Here is a 14,864-nt window from a genome sequence, read left to right as displayed (position 1 = left end):
ATCTTCACAAGTATATGAGATACAATTACAATTAAGGTATCTAAATGTGTTTTTTTAGACAATTTAACTAATGGAATCATCAAACTTAGGTTACATGCATCATCGACCAGCCAAATTTCAAAGTTGACCTAAAAAATGATCGCCACATACCCATAATCTTAGTATATACCTTTGCAACATTACAGACAGCATGATTTTGTAATTATGAAACCAATTTTCACTTAAGACATGTATTTGTCATAAAGAATACATTATTAGCAAGTTAACAAACATATTTAAATACAATGAAGCAATCTAAATACTCTTCAATTTTGCTTGTCATTTAAACACAATAATGCAGTAAGTCATACTTACTGCATGTCTTTCAAGTAGTATTTTTACCAAGGGACATCAATTGAATTAATTGAATTCATGAATAATGAATAATGCCTCAGTCTTCACGCTCCTCATCTATACCTGACTGAATAGCTTTGTTGTTGCAGTCGAAAAGTCAGTATCCGCAAAGTTCTGTACATGACATAATGCTCTTGTGATAGCTGCATCTTCGTTTAGATTCACATTTGTACCCACGCTTTGAGGTGCAATACTTTTTCTGGAGCTGGTAAATTTAAGCAGTAAACAGGATAGACGTGACTGGATCCAGCATCAAATGTCCAAGTAAATGCAGCTAGTTCTGGGAGACAAGGGTGATTTTCAATAGCTTTTTCCCAAATCATGGATATGTAGTGTGCCTGTCGAATGTGTAAGTCCAGCAAAGCAAATGTTGGTGAGAGGTTGTTTCCTTCAGCTTCACGAGTGGAATAGGGGAACAAACTGAGCTCATTTACTTTTACATATAATTTGGACCGATACAAATGCAGAAAAAGCGTTTGTACTGGGAGCATGCATCAGTGGGTAAATAGTTTTAACTCCCGAGCATGGCTAGTGCATCCAGGATTTCATCCTCAAACGACAGGAATGCTTTGAAGAACTAGTCTTTGGTTTTACCAGAAAATTTCTAGACATACTCTAAGCTGTCTGTTCATGAAAACACAGCAGTGCAAAAGTACACCTTGGTCCCAAGAAATGTATATGCTCTGCACAGATATATTCTTCTTGATCCTGCCCTTTCATGGGAGGAAGATGGTACATATTGGTAAGGTTGAATACATGCGGACAATGTAAAAACAAGCCATTAGGTTGTAACTGAGAGACGGAAAAAATGTGATTAACATTATTTCACCAGAAAGCGAGCTTTTATAACAACAGTTTCAGTGAAAGAAGGTCCTGAAAACTCAAATAGATTATTATTATCCTTATTATTATTATTATTATTATTATTATTATTATTATTATTATTATTATTAGCTAAGCTACAGCCCTACATGGATAAGCAAGATACTATAAGCCCAAGGGCTCCAACTGGTAAAAATAGCCCAGTGAGGAAAGGAAATAAGGAAATAAATAATCAATATGAGAAATAATGACCAATTAACATAAAATATTAAAAAACAGAAACATCACAATCAATATTTCATATATAAACTATAAAAAGACTTATGTCAGGCTGTTCAGCATGAAAACATTTCCTGCTAGTTTGAGCTGTTGAAATTCTTCCATTTCAACTACCCTATTAGGAAGATATTCCAAAACTTGGTCACAGCTAAAATAAAAGTTCTAGAATACTGTGTAGTATTGAGTCTCATGAAGGAGAAGACCTGACTATTACAATTAGCTGCGTGTCTAGTATTATGAATAGGATGGTACTGTTCGGGAAAATTTTAAAGAAAAGGATGATCAAAATTAGGAAAAATCTTATGCAACATGCATAACGAACTAATTGAATGACAGTGCCAGAGATTAATATATAAATCAGGAATAAAAAGTTTAATAGAATGTAAGTTCCTTTTCAACAAATTAAGATGAAAATCATCAGCTGAAGAACAGACAAGGAAACAATACTCGAAATAAGGTAGAATAGATTGATCACCGAAAAGGTAATGGGCCAAGAACACTAGCCTGAGGAACACTAGATACCACATTTCTATACTCACTGTTGTGCCCATCACAACAACTTTTTGTAATCTATAACTTGAAAATTTAATAATGATGCTAAAAAAGGTCCTATCCACTCCCAACTTTTTGAGTTTAAAAACAAGGGCCTCATAATTAACACAGTCAAAGGCAGCACTAAAATCAAGGCCAATCATACAAATTTCCTGACCACAATCAAGGGAATTCTGTACAGCATTGGAGATTGTAAGAAGGGTATCACATGCTCCAACGCCTTTACGAAAATCAAATTGCAATCTAGGGAAAAAATTATTACCTTCAGTAAACCTATTAAGAAGTTTTGCCAAAAGACGCTAAAAAATATGGGGGTTATGGAAATTGGGTGGTAATCGCTTAGACTTGAGCTACCACAAACACATTTACACAGTGGAGTAACATTACCAATTTTCCAACAAGTGCTAGAAGGTCCCCTTCATACTAACTTAACTTTGGAACTAAGAAACCTGTAGTCTTTATCAAATAACAAAGGGAAATACTTTTAAGTATGACTTCATAGGAAGTTTCTATTAAAGTAACATAATAGGTAGTTCTACAAGCAATAAAATGGAAAATTCTAAAATTAATACAGTAGGTTCTAAGTGGAAAACCAATGAGAATCAGAGAAGGAATATGTCAAAGCCTAGTCATAGAAAAGTGCCTAACACTAATGTTCATAAATATCAGAATCAGGCTTATACACAGAAACAACAGGAAAAACCCAAGTGTTATAGGTGTGGTAAAACTGATCATCTTACATACGAAGCAAAGAAATGCCCTGCTACTGGACAGACATGCCAGAATTGCAGAAAGATGGGTCATTTTGCAACTGCTTGTAGATTCCCTAAACAGTACACAAAGAAAATAAATGCTACAGTTGACTCTATTGGTCAAGAGAATAATGAGGAAAATGTTCATGATAATCAGGTTAGGTCAGAAACTGATTTTGCGTTTCGCATTAATTCCATCAACAAAGGTGCAAAGAAACATATCATGGTAGAAGTATTCATAAATGGTAAACCAATTTTGATGCAAGTTGACACAGCAGCCGATGTATCAACTATGTCTGAGAAAACGGCTAAAAGCATTCCTAATTTGTTATTAGAAGGTACAAATAGAGTTTTGAAAGGTTATAATGGTTTTGATATTCAGGTGATAGGTGCTTCGAATGTAGAAGTACAGTACAAAGAACAAAAATCAGAGAGAATGCCATTAACAGTAGTAAAAGGTAATAGACCAACTTTGCTAGGTTTAGATTGGCTACAGTATTTGAAGTTAGATTGGCCTAGTATTTTGAAGGTTACAGGTAGACAAGATGAACACAAAAATGAAATATCTATGGATAATATCATATCAGAGTTTCAAGACGTATTTGAAGATAAAATAGGTACAGTAAAGAACGCAAAGGCAATTTTAGTTTTGAAACCTGACAGTTCTCCTAGATTTTGTGCTCCCAGACCAATACCGTATGCATTGAAAAGTGCAGTTGAAACAGAGATCAGGAGATTAGAAAATGAAGGTTCCTGGGAAAGGGTTACATATTCAGTTTGGGCTACGCCATTAGTTCCTTTTGTGAAGGAAAGTGGACAGGTTAGGTTATGTGGAGATTACAAAGTAACGTTAAATCCACAACTGCAAGTAGCTCAACATCCCTTACCAAATCCGAAAGACATGTTTGCAACTATGTTAGGATACAGTGTTTTTTCTAAATTAGATTTAAGACAAGCATTTCAACAGCTTCCCATGGATGAAACTTCACAAGAATTATGTACAGTAAATACATCCTTAGGTTTGTTTAGACCAAAGAGATTACCTTATGGAGTTGCAAGTAGTCCAGCTATATGGCAACAAACTATGGATAAGATTTTTTCAGGAATGCAAGGAGTATTCATTTTTATAGATGATATTTTAATTGCTGGTAAAGACACAAGAGAACATAGAGAAAGATTGCGAACAGTTCTGAAGAAGTTGAAGGAACATAATATTAGAGTAAATAAGAACAAATGTATTTTAGAAGTTGATTCAGTGGAATACTTAGGTTTTGTAATAAATGGCAAGGGTATTCACAAAACTAAAGAGAAGATTAAAGCTGTACAATCATCAAAAGTCCCAGAAAATGTTAAGGAATTACAATCATTTCTAGGTTTAGTAAAATTTTATGGGAATTTCATTCAGAATTTGTCTACAATTGCACATCCATTGTATAATCTGTTGAATAAGGGTGTAGAATGGAAGTGGACAAAAGAGTGTCAGGAATCTTTTGAAAGAATCAAGCAGGAAATAACATCACCTACATTCTTAGTACATTATCAAATGGATTTACCAGTTAAATTAGTATGTGATGCATCAAACATAGGTTTAGGTGCAGTATTATCTCATGTAATGCCAGATGGAACAGAAAAACCAATTGCATTCACTTCTAGAGTATTGAACAAGGCAGAAAGGAATTACTCTCAAATAGAAAAGGAAGGTTTAGCATTAGTTTATGGAGTTAAAAAATTCCATATGTATCTTTATTGTAGGAAGAAGTTCACACTTGTTACAGATCATAAACCTTTATTAGCAATATTGGGTCCAAAAGCAAGGTTACCCACGTTGGTAGCTGCAAGACTACAACGTTGGGCAGTTACGTTAGCAGCGTACCACTATGATATAGAATACCGTCCAAAATCCCGCATGGGTAATGCAGATGCTTTATCCAGATTATCCGTAGACAAAGCTCCAGAGGAGTATGATGACAGTGTTCTGTTAATTTCTGTATATGATGTACCATTAACTGCAAAAGATGTAGCACACAGTACCAAGAGAGACCCAGTACTTAGTAAGGTTTTGGAGAGTTTAATGACAGGTAGGGACTTATGTGGAAAAGAGGAAAATTGTAAACTGTATAAGGATATATGGTATGAACTGAGTGTAACACAAGGAATAGTGATGAGAGGTTCAAGGGTAGTTATTCCTAATTCACTGAGAATACATGTCTGAAATACATGCTGATCACCAAGGTATTGTAAGATCAAAGTCAATTGCGAGAACCTTTGTATGGTGGCCAGGTGTAGATAAAGATGTGGAATCTTATATAAAGAATTGTATGAATTGTGTTATGCAATGGAACAATCTTCAATTTGCTAGAATGCACCCGTGGGAGTTACCCAGGTATCCATGGCAAAGAGTGCTTATAGATTTTGCAGGTCCTTTTTTAAATTACTTGTTTTTGATAGTAGTAGATGCTTACAGTAAGTGGCCAGAAATTATCCCAATGAAGACAACAACGTCTTACGCCACAATAAAAGAGTTAATGCAAATTTTTTCAACGCTCGGTATTCCAGAAAGAATTGTTACAGATAATGGTCCACAATTTACCTCACAAGAGTTTAAAGAATTTTGTAATGTCAATGGTATAAAGCATACATTTTCAGCTACATATCATCCATCTACTAATGGAGAGGCTGAAAGATTTGTCCAAATGTTTAAACACGATATGGAGTGTAGAAAAGCAAATTCAGGTAATATATTTTTGCATGTATCAAAATTTTTATTGTCTTATAGAACAACGCCGCACAGCACAACAGGCATGACACCCTGAAATTTGTTGATGGGGAGGAGGATAAGGTTTAAGTTAGATTTGTTGTATCCAAGTTTGCAAAGTGATTTAGAAGATAAAATGTAAGACATTTTTTACCTTTGTCTGATGTCATGGTAAGATCGTACAATACTCCAGAGAAATGGGTATCAGGAGGGATTGTAAGAGAGATAGGAAATTTACATTATGATCTTCGTGTTGGTGATAATGTTGTAAAACGTCATGTTGATCAATTACAGCCATTAAACAGAAAGACAGTAGAGCATGTGAATGTTAGAGATGAGAAACTTAAAGAAGTAGTTAGATCAAATGAGTCTAATATTAACCAAGATGCTCCAACATCCAATGTAGATTCAGAACCAATTCATGTACCAGTACAAGATGAGGTTAAAGTGCTTCCTAATAGGATTAACAGAGGAAAGCCTCCTGGGAGATTAGATTTATAAAGATTTTTACAATGTCAAGTTAAGGGGGGAGGAGACTGTTATGTATTATTGTAATAATGTACTATATTATTTCAAGTGTTACAGGTATTGCGCAACATTGCATCATATTGCATGAATAAAACATGTTATGCTTTGTACATAAGTGTAATGATTTGTTTTGGTATTAGGATTCAAACATTTGTTGATTACCTCAGAGATAGGATGTGATTCTTTATAGTTTTGTACTGGAGTAGGATTTAAGTCTTCTCAGACCGATGCTCTTTTGTTTAGCAATGTTTTGGTTTTGTCAGATTGTGTATGACGCTCCACACACACTTAGGAGTCAGCTGTCAGAGAGCAATGTAGCCATAAGTTTATTAAACTTATATTTTAAGAATACCAACGTTTCATTAAATCCCAACAAGAAAAATTGACGACAAAAGATGGGATCAGCTGAGAAATAATTACTAACAATTCTTCATCTATGTTCCAGGTAATTATTATGGTTAATAGAAATTACATATTTTGAAATAGGGTGCCCTGCTCATGAGAGGCGTACTTTAGGCGGGTCAACTAATAGGAGATATGTAGGTTCTAGGCGGCCAATGGAGACCCAGTCTTCTTTACTATGCATGTAGAGAAGGAATGCTTTTGGTGTACGACGGGTCACGAGGAATGGGTATGTGAAAGAGGTCATTAACGGTGGCTTGCTAGTGTGGTTAAACAGGAAAACGTGCATTGCCAGTGGCAGATCTATCGGTATTCGTTTCTTAGCTGGGGGCTTGTAAGTCTGACGGCATGAGGAGTTTGCAGATGGAAAAAATTTGGCAGGGACGAATAACAGGTCGCCATACGCAATTTCAGAGTCCTTAGTCCCATGAGGACCCAGGAAACTGGGTAAACAAGCTAGAGTTCTTGCAGTCAGATATCAAAAATGCTCTGAGGGTACTGTGAAAAGGTTCAACCTCAGCATTGGCAGCAAAGTTGTATGTGGTTGTCTGAAGAAAGGTGATACCCAGGAGGCTTGCTAATGATGTCCAAAATTGAGAGGTGAAAGTGGTACCCATGTCAAAAGTAATTTACTTAGGGATACCAAATCTTGCAATCCATCCTGAGAGTAAGGCATATATACAGAAGGTGGACTTTGCAGGTTCCATGGAAATGGATTCAGGCCAATGAGTGGTGCAGTCAATGACGGTAAACAAGTAACGATATCCTTATAATGTGGGTAGGGGACTTTCGACATCGATGTAAGGTGGGCAAAGCATTGCTGCGGCTGAGGAAAGGTGCCCACTCGAGAATCTATGTTGATTTACTTCTGAGGTGTGGCATATTCAGTAATGACATGCCAAATGAACTTTGTCTTCAGTAGCTGTGCAGTAGATTAGCGCAACTGATGTAAAAGGCCATGAATGAGATCAAGCACCTTTGGCATATGGGAGAAGGTATCCACGGTCTAGGTCTACCAGTACTGACGTTACAGAGGAGGGTGGTGTTGGAGTCTTCAATAGGGATGTTTGGAGGGATGTGCAGGATGTCCTACATGCTTGGTACTCTGGATCATTTCATTGGGCTTTTACCATGGTGTTGTAATCCAATCACAGGTGAATGGTGGCCAATGTGTTTCTTGACAGGTTATTGGCAACGGGTATCATTTTCCCACAGATGTGTTTAAGAGTAGAACTGTATTCAACCACGGCAGAGAGATGTCGGCGTTGACGGGTGGACCAGGCATCATCGGACTGTCGAGTGAAGGCAAGCAAGGGGCCATCACAATACCATAAGACACCCTAAAAAAACCTCCTGGAGCAATACTCGCCAGCTGCTTGCATAGCCAGACTTTTTCAGCTCTCTCAATAACTGTTGGGGGACCAAAAGGATTCACTCGCCCTCAGGGATATGACCAGTATTGCTCGTCTGCAACCAAGACGCAGACGGCTCTCCTCGTGAAGTGAATCTACTTTGTGCCCTATAGGTACAGCACCTACCTAAACCTGTATGCACTACCATCCCCGACGTCAATATTTTGCCCATGAAGGACCTGATGACCAAAGAAGTTGCCCATATGGACAACCTTTTCACCACTTTTAAGCCCTCCATCAATGCCTTCACCTCCACTCCTGATAAAGAGGAAAATTATTCAACATCAACTGAAACTGATGTGAATGCAGTAGGATACAGATGGCCCACCCCTGACATGCCAGAGCAGCAACGAAACCACCCACCACTCGCTCATACCCCAGCCAACGACCTCTACAGCCACTTACTTATGCCCTTTGATCGCAGTTATTCTACTACCACTCCATAAATGTTCAAACGGTTATCAGTGGCCAAAAAACGTGTAAGTAAGCCATTGCTTGAGGGGGTGGCCTCCCCTGTCACTAATATTTTCTTTTTACATTATGCAGGTATAGGCGTGGGATTTTTTATAGTGTTTGCCGATCTCTTCTGCCAAGGCCACTCGCCAAGACACGACGTAGTCTGTCTAAATCTGCCGACATCTGCCTAGTAGCTGCCAACTTATCTGCGATCCCCTCACATGGTTACAAGAATCTCACATTATCGTTTGCATGCGTCAAATATCACTGGAAGTTTCTCGCTGGTGACATCACATTACCAATAATCAGTGACGATTTCCTCTCACATTACAACCTTCTGGTTCATGTCACTTACCGATGGCTAGTCAAAGCAGACTCTTACTCATCCACACCTCTTCAACCTGACCCCTCTGACCTCACTTTACACATCAGCGCACCTCCTCACGTCATACCCAGTAATCTTCTATCCAAAACTTCTCCAAATACCCACGGTTTCCGCCAAACATGGTATTTATTACCATATGAAGATGACAGGGCCCCCAGTCTTCACAAGATTCATGCGTCTGGCACAGGATCGTTTAGCAGCCGCCAAACAAACATTTGCCAAAATGGAAGAAATTGGCCTTAGCCAAAGAGCCTCAAGACCATGGTCGTCATCCATACATATCGTCCCCAAGAAAGTTGACTCTCTAAGTCTGTGTGGAGATTAAAGTCACTTGAACATACAAGCAGTACTGAATTACTATCCCCTCTCAAACATTGCCGACAGGACCTAATTGCACAAAGTAAATATTTTCCCCATGCTTGACCTGCTGAAGGGGTATTCTCAGGTACCAATAAACCGAAAGACAGCCATCACTACCCCCATAGGTACTGTACCAACCGTGTGTCACACAATTGTACATAATTCCTTTTGTATATATTATGCTTGTATCTTCGCTCTTCCCTCGCACTAAAACGAACATGAAAATTCATGTCTGCTGTTTTGCTCTGTGACATTGTCTGTCTCTCGAACATGTTATGTCCTGTTGCCTTGAGGTTTTGTATATAAAGGAGAGTGTTCCTTAATAAACAACTCAGTCGATTGCATCCTGCCTTTGAGTTCACAACCCTTCTCCCTCCTTCGTCACATTGGTGACCCCGGAGTGACTCGCTCCTCCCGCCTCCCTCCCCCCCCCCCCCTTCCACCTCTCACCGTTACTATGACGCCGTCAACGCATACCTTCTGCAGCAGTACTCGCCGTCGCCAGCCGCCTGTATAGCAACGCCTTTTCAGCTCTCTCAACAACCGTTGGGGGACCAAAGGGCTTCGCTCACCCTCGGGAAAATGACCAGTATTACTCGCCTGCAACCTGCCGCAGACAGCTCTCCTCGTGAGATGAACCTAGTTCGTGCCCTTATGGACAGCCACTTCAAAACCTCCACCAACGCCTCCACTCGTGACGAAGAGGACACCTATTCAACTTCAACCGAAGCTGACGTGAATGCTGTAGGACATACACGCCTATGAATGCCGTAGGACATACACGCCTATGAACGCCGTAGGCCTATGAATGCCGTAGGACACACTCGCCTATGAATGCCTTAGGCCACGCCTATGAATGCCGTAGGACACACACGCCTATGAATGCCGTAGGACACACTCGCCTACCCCGTGACGAGCCGGAGCGGCAACACAGCCACCCATCATCCACCACTCGCTCGCACCCCAACCATCGACTTCTACAGCCACTCACTGCCGCTAATCGGCGTAGTTTTTACTACTACCTCTCCAGATTCAGGGCACCTATTTAACATGTTCAGTATGTCATCTTTAGAGGGGGAGCCATGTACCAACCGTGTGTCACACAATTGTACATAATTCCTTTTGTATATATTATGCTTGTATCTTCGCTCTTCCCTCGCACTAAAACGAACATGAAAATTCATGTCTGCTGTTTTGCTCTGTGACATTGTCTGTCTCTCGAACATGTTATGTCCTGTTGCCTTGAGGTTTTGTATATAAAGGAGAGTGTTCCTTAATAAACAACTCAGTCGATTGCATCCTGCCTTTGAGTTCACAACCCTTCTCCCTCCTTCGTCACAGTACATACACCTTCAATTACTCCTGTTTTGGTGATTGCAATCTTGGTGCCACTTTTCAACGTCTCATGGATGGCGTTTTAGGGGACCTCCCTTTCAGTGTATGTTATATGTTACATGGACTACATACTTATGTTCTCTTCCTCCAATGAGAAACACCTCCGTCACCTACACAATAGGCTTGACTGGCTACAACAGAATGGTATTATCGTCTTGTATGAGAAATGTACCTTTGGCACTAACGAAGTATCATCCTTAGAGAACCACATCACTCTTGAAAGCGTCCACCCCCTCCCTGAGAAGGTGGCAGCCGTTCAGAACTTCCCCATGCCTTCACCCGTCAAAGTATTGCTAGAATTCTTGTGCATGATAAACTATTATCACCATTTTCTGCCAGCCATCACTGTTACTGTTGCTCCCCTCTATGCTTCCTCAAGGGAAGGCAAAAAGGCCTGAAGTGGGGTCCCCTTCAAGAATTGGACTTCTGCAATGCAAAGAATGCCCTATCAACTGATGCTGCTCTCATTTTTTTTTGTGCCACATGCACCTCTCCTTCTCTCCACCTATGCCAAAGATGTTGCTATTGGTGCAGTACTCAGGCAGGTGGTAAACAGCTCGCCCTGCCCATTGGCCTTCTTCTGTAAAAAACTATTCTAGGCAGAATATGATTACCCTACCTTCGACCACGAATTGTTGGTGGTGCATTTGGCTGTCGGTCACTTTCGACACTTTTTGGAAAGTAAGCCTATCTTTATTTGCATGAACCATATGCTTCTGGTGCACGCATTCACTCATCCATCCGAAGACTGTTCCCCTATCAATGCCAGCATCTCTCTGCCGTGGTTGCATACAGTTGCACCCTTGAACACGTCCCTGGAAAATGAATCCCGTTGCCAATGCCCTCTCAAGAAACATACCGGCTGCCATTCATCTGAGATTAGACTACAACGTCTTGGCAGAAGCCCAAAGAAAAGATTCAGTGCACCAAGCATGTAGGACATCCTGCATATTCCTCCGTTGGAAGGACGTCCCTCTCGGCGACTCCAACGCCACCCTCCTCTGTGATATCAGTACTGGTAGACCTAGACCGTGGGTGCTTGCTCCCATGCATAGACAGATGTTTAATTTAATTCATGGCCTTTCACATCCTTTGCGTCGATTTACTGCGCAGCTGCTGAAGGCGAAGTTCATTTGGCACGGCATTACTAAGGAGGCTAAGGATTAGGTCCGTGAATGTACACCCAGCAACAAAACCGGTGTCGCCTCACCAGACCCGACTTGGATAAATCATGCCCTTCTTGCCCTGAAAGGTGGCCTGACGTGGTGGGTCGTACACAAACCGAGGTTTAAAAAAATATGCCTCGACATATATGTTTGAAGTTACCGTTCTAATCAAAGTGTAGTAAGTTACGGTTGTTCGCTGAGCGACGGTACTTCCTTTTGACTTCCTTTTCCTGCATCTAAAATGTTGTGTATAAATAGTTGTCTAATCTGTTATATTTATGCGTGGTTTATGGTTTTATGCGTGGTCAATGCTTAACTAAGTTCGCTCCAATTGAAGAAATGTAAAATTCTAATTCAGGTGTTTATATTGTTCTTGAAGTTTCTTCTTAATTTTCCCTATGGCGAAGTTTGATACTCAAAAGTTTGTGGCGGATCCTTCCTCTGAATTGCATACCCTTACCGATGCTAGGAAGTCTGAATTAATGGAAGTAGCTAGGTATTTAGACCTTGAGGTACGTTCTAGTATGCGTAAGTTTGACATTAGGAATGTAATAATAGCTCAATATATGCGCATTGGAACCTTGGGTGACAAAGCTAGGCAGTATCTCGTTCCAGAAACCCCTTCCCTTACAATTGAACAAAAGCTAGAGTTTGAATGTCTTGCAGTCGAGTGTGAAAAAGCTCAGTTAGCTTTAAGACAGGAAGAGTTAGCTTTGCAAGCCGCTGAAAAGAGACGTGAATTTTTTGAAATGGAGAAAGAAAAAGAAAGAGTAAAATTTGAAACGGAGAAAGCTAAGTTAGAATTTCAAGCTAGGGAAGAAAGAGAAAAGTTTGAAAGGGAGAAAGCTAAATTAGAATTAGAAGCTAGTTTATCTATCAATCTTCAGAATAGGCAAATGGACCAAGAGTTATCTCCCTTTGACCTGACTAAAAATATGAAGTTAGTTCCCTTATTCACAGAGTATGATCCAGAGGATTATTTTCGGGTATTTGAGGAAACTGGTAATCACCTTAATTGGCCTGCTGAACAGTGGGTATGGTTCCTTAAACCTAAATTGTTGGGTAAAGATGCTCAGATACTAAGGATTATAACCAGGTTAAGAAAGCAATCTTAGATGCATTTTCCATAATAGAGGAAGGATATAGACAAGCTTTTCGTAACTTATGTAAATCAAATATCCAAACTTTCCTAGAATTCGCTTCTGACAAGCTTAGAGCTTTCAAGAGATGGCTTAAGTATGCTGAAGTAACTTCTTTTGAAGAACTGATGAATTTAATGGTTCTTGAAGAAGTTAGAAGAAAGCTTCCCATTAATGTAATGCTCTATATTGAAGATAGGCAGGAGAAAGATTTACTAAAGGCTGCTTCCTTGGCTGACACTTATTCCTTAATACATAAGTCCATTCCCAATAAAAGAGCTGAGGTTTTTGTAAAACCAGTTTCAGGAAAATCTCAGATTTCGGATGATAATCCTAAAGGTTCTGATAATCCTAACTGTACTTATTGTAAGAAAGAAGGACATACTATTCGTAATTGTAAAGACCGTAAGTGTAAAGGGTCTGATAACTACCGTAATGTTTTCATGAAACCCAATGTAAAATTTTCAACCTCCCGGAGTAAACCTGTTTCGCATGTGCAAGCAAATGTACCAGATGTGTTTGATGATTTTAAGTCTGAAGGTATAATAGCCTTAGGAGAGATAAAAACAGAAGTCTAAGGTCACTATATTACGAGACACTGGAGCTGCTTTAACTTTGTTGCATAGTAAGGCTTTACCTAATGTTGAGAATAATCTAACTGATGAGAAGGTGGTTGTAAGGGATCTTACTGGAATCTCATCCATTCCCCTTGCCAGTGTCTACCTTGATTGTCCACTTGTAAAAGGGAAATTTGAATTAGGGGTGATTGATACAGAATTGCCAGTAAAAGGAGTTTTATTGCTATTGGGTAATGATTTAGCCGGGAAATTAATTGTACCAAATTTAATTATCCCTGATACCCCCATGGATGATAGGGTAGTTTTGGACAAACCTTGGATGGATGATGAGAAGGTAGATCTTGAACAAGCCCCAACACATATAGTCACTCGGTCCCAAGCAGGAGAAAAGGTAAATGATTTTGAAGTAGATAGAGATTTCTTAGCTAGGGTAATGCCTAGGGATAAATTAATAGCTGCCCAGAGGTCAGATCAATCTTTATCTTGTTTGCTTGATAAGGCTGTTGTTATAAAATCTCTGAATAAATCCCCTTCTTTTTATCATAATAATGTTATCCTAATGCGATTTTACCGTCCCTCTAACTATTCAAATCTTGATACCTGGAGTGAGAAATACCAAATTGTTGTTCCTTCTTCAGTACGCACTAATATAATGGAAATTGCACATGATGGACCAGGTGGTCATTTGGGACAATACAAAATTTACTATAGAATACTTGATAAGTTCTATTGGCCTAATTTGAGGAAAGACGTGGGAGATTTCATAAAGACATGTTATGTATGCCAAATAGCTGGTAAACCTAACCAAGTAATTCCTAAAGCCCCTTTACAGCCTATATTAGTTCCACATGAGCCTTTGAGAAATTATTAATAGACTGTGTTGGACCCTTGCCCAAAACGAAAGGTGGTAACCAATATTTATTAACTCTTATGTGTCCCAGTACTCGTTTTCCAGAAGCCATTTCACTTAAGAATATATCTGCCAAAAATATTGCTAAATACCTTCTTAAGTTTCTTTACTACTTACGGGATCCCCAAGGATATCCAAACTGATCATGGTTCTAACTTCACAAGTAAACTCTTCTCAGAAATCCTTAAGGAATTAAATATAAAACATAGCTTATCATCTGCATACCATCCGGAATCTCAGGGATTCCTTGAACGATGGCACCAAACATTTAGAAGTATATTAAAAAAGTTTTGTTTAGAAAGCAATCTTGATTTTGATGAAGGAGTAAAGTTTTTATTGTTTGCTATACGTGAGTCCCCCCAGGAATCCCTTGGTGTTTCTCCCTTTGAAATGGTATATGGGAGATTATTAAGGACTCCTTGCACTAATTAAAGATGAATGGTTAAATCCCCAGACTCTAAACAGACTGTAACTGTTTAACAATATTTGAATAACTTTAAAGAAACACTTTCCCAAGTCTGTAAAATAGCCAGTGAAAACTTAAGAAAAGCTCAGATTAAAATGAAAAATAGTTATGATC

This window comes from Palaemon carinicauda, chromosome 9 (genome assembly GCF_036898095.1).
Source record: "Palaemon carinicauda isolate YSFRI2023 chromosome 9, ASM3689809v2, whole genome shotgun sequence".
NCBI lineage: Eukaryota > Metazoa > Arthropoda > Malacostraca > Decapoda > Palaemonidae > Palaemon > Palaemon carinicauda.
This window is presented reverse-complemented; position numbering follows the sequence as displayed.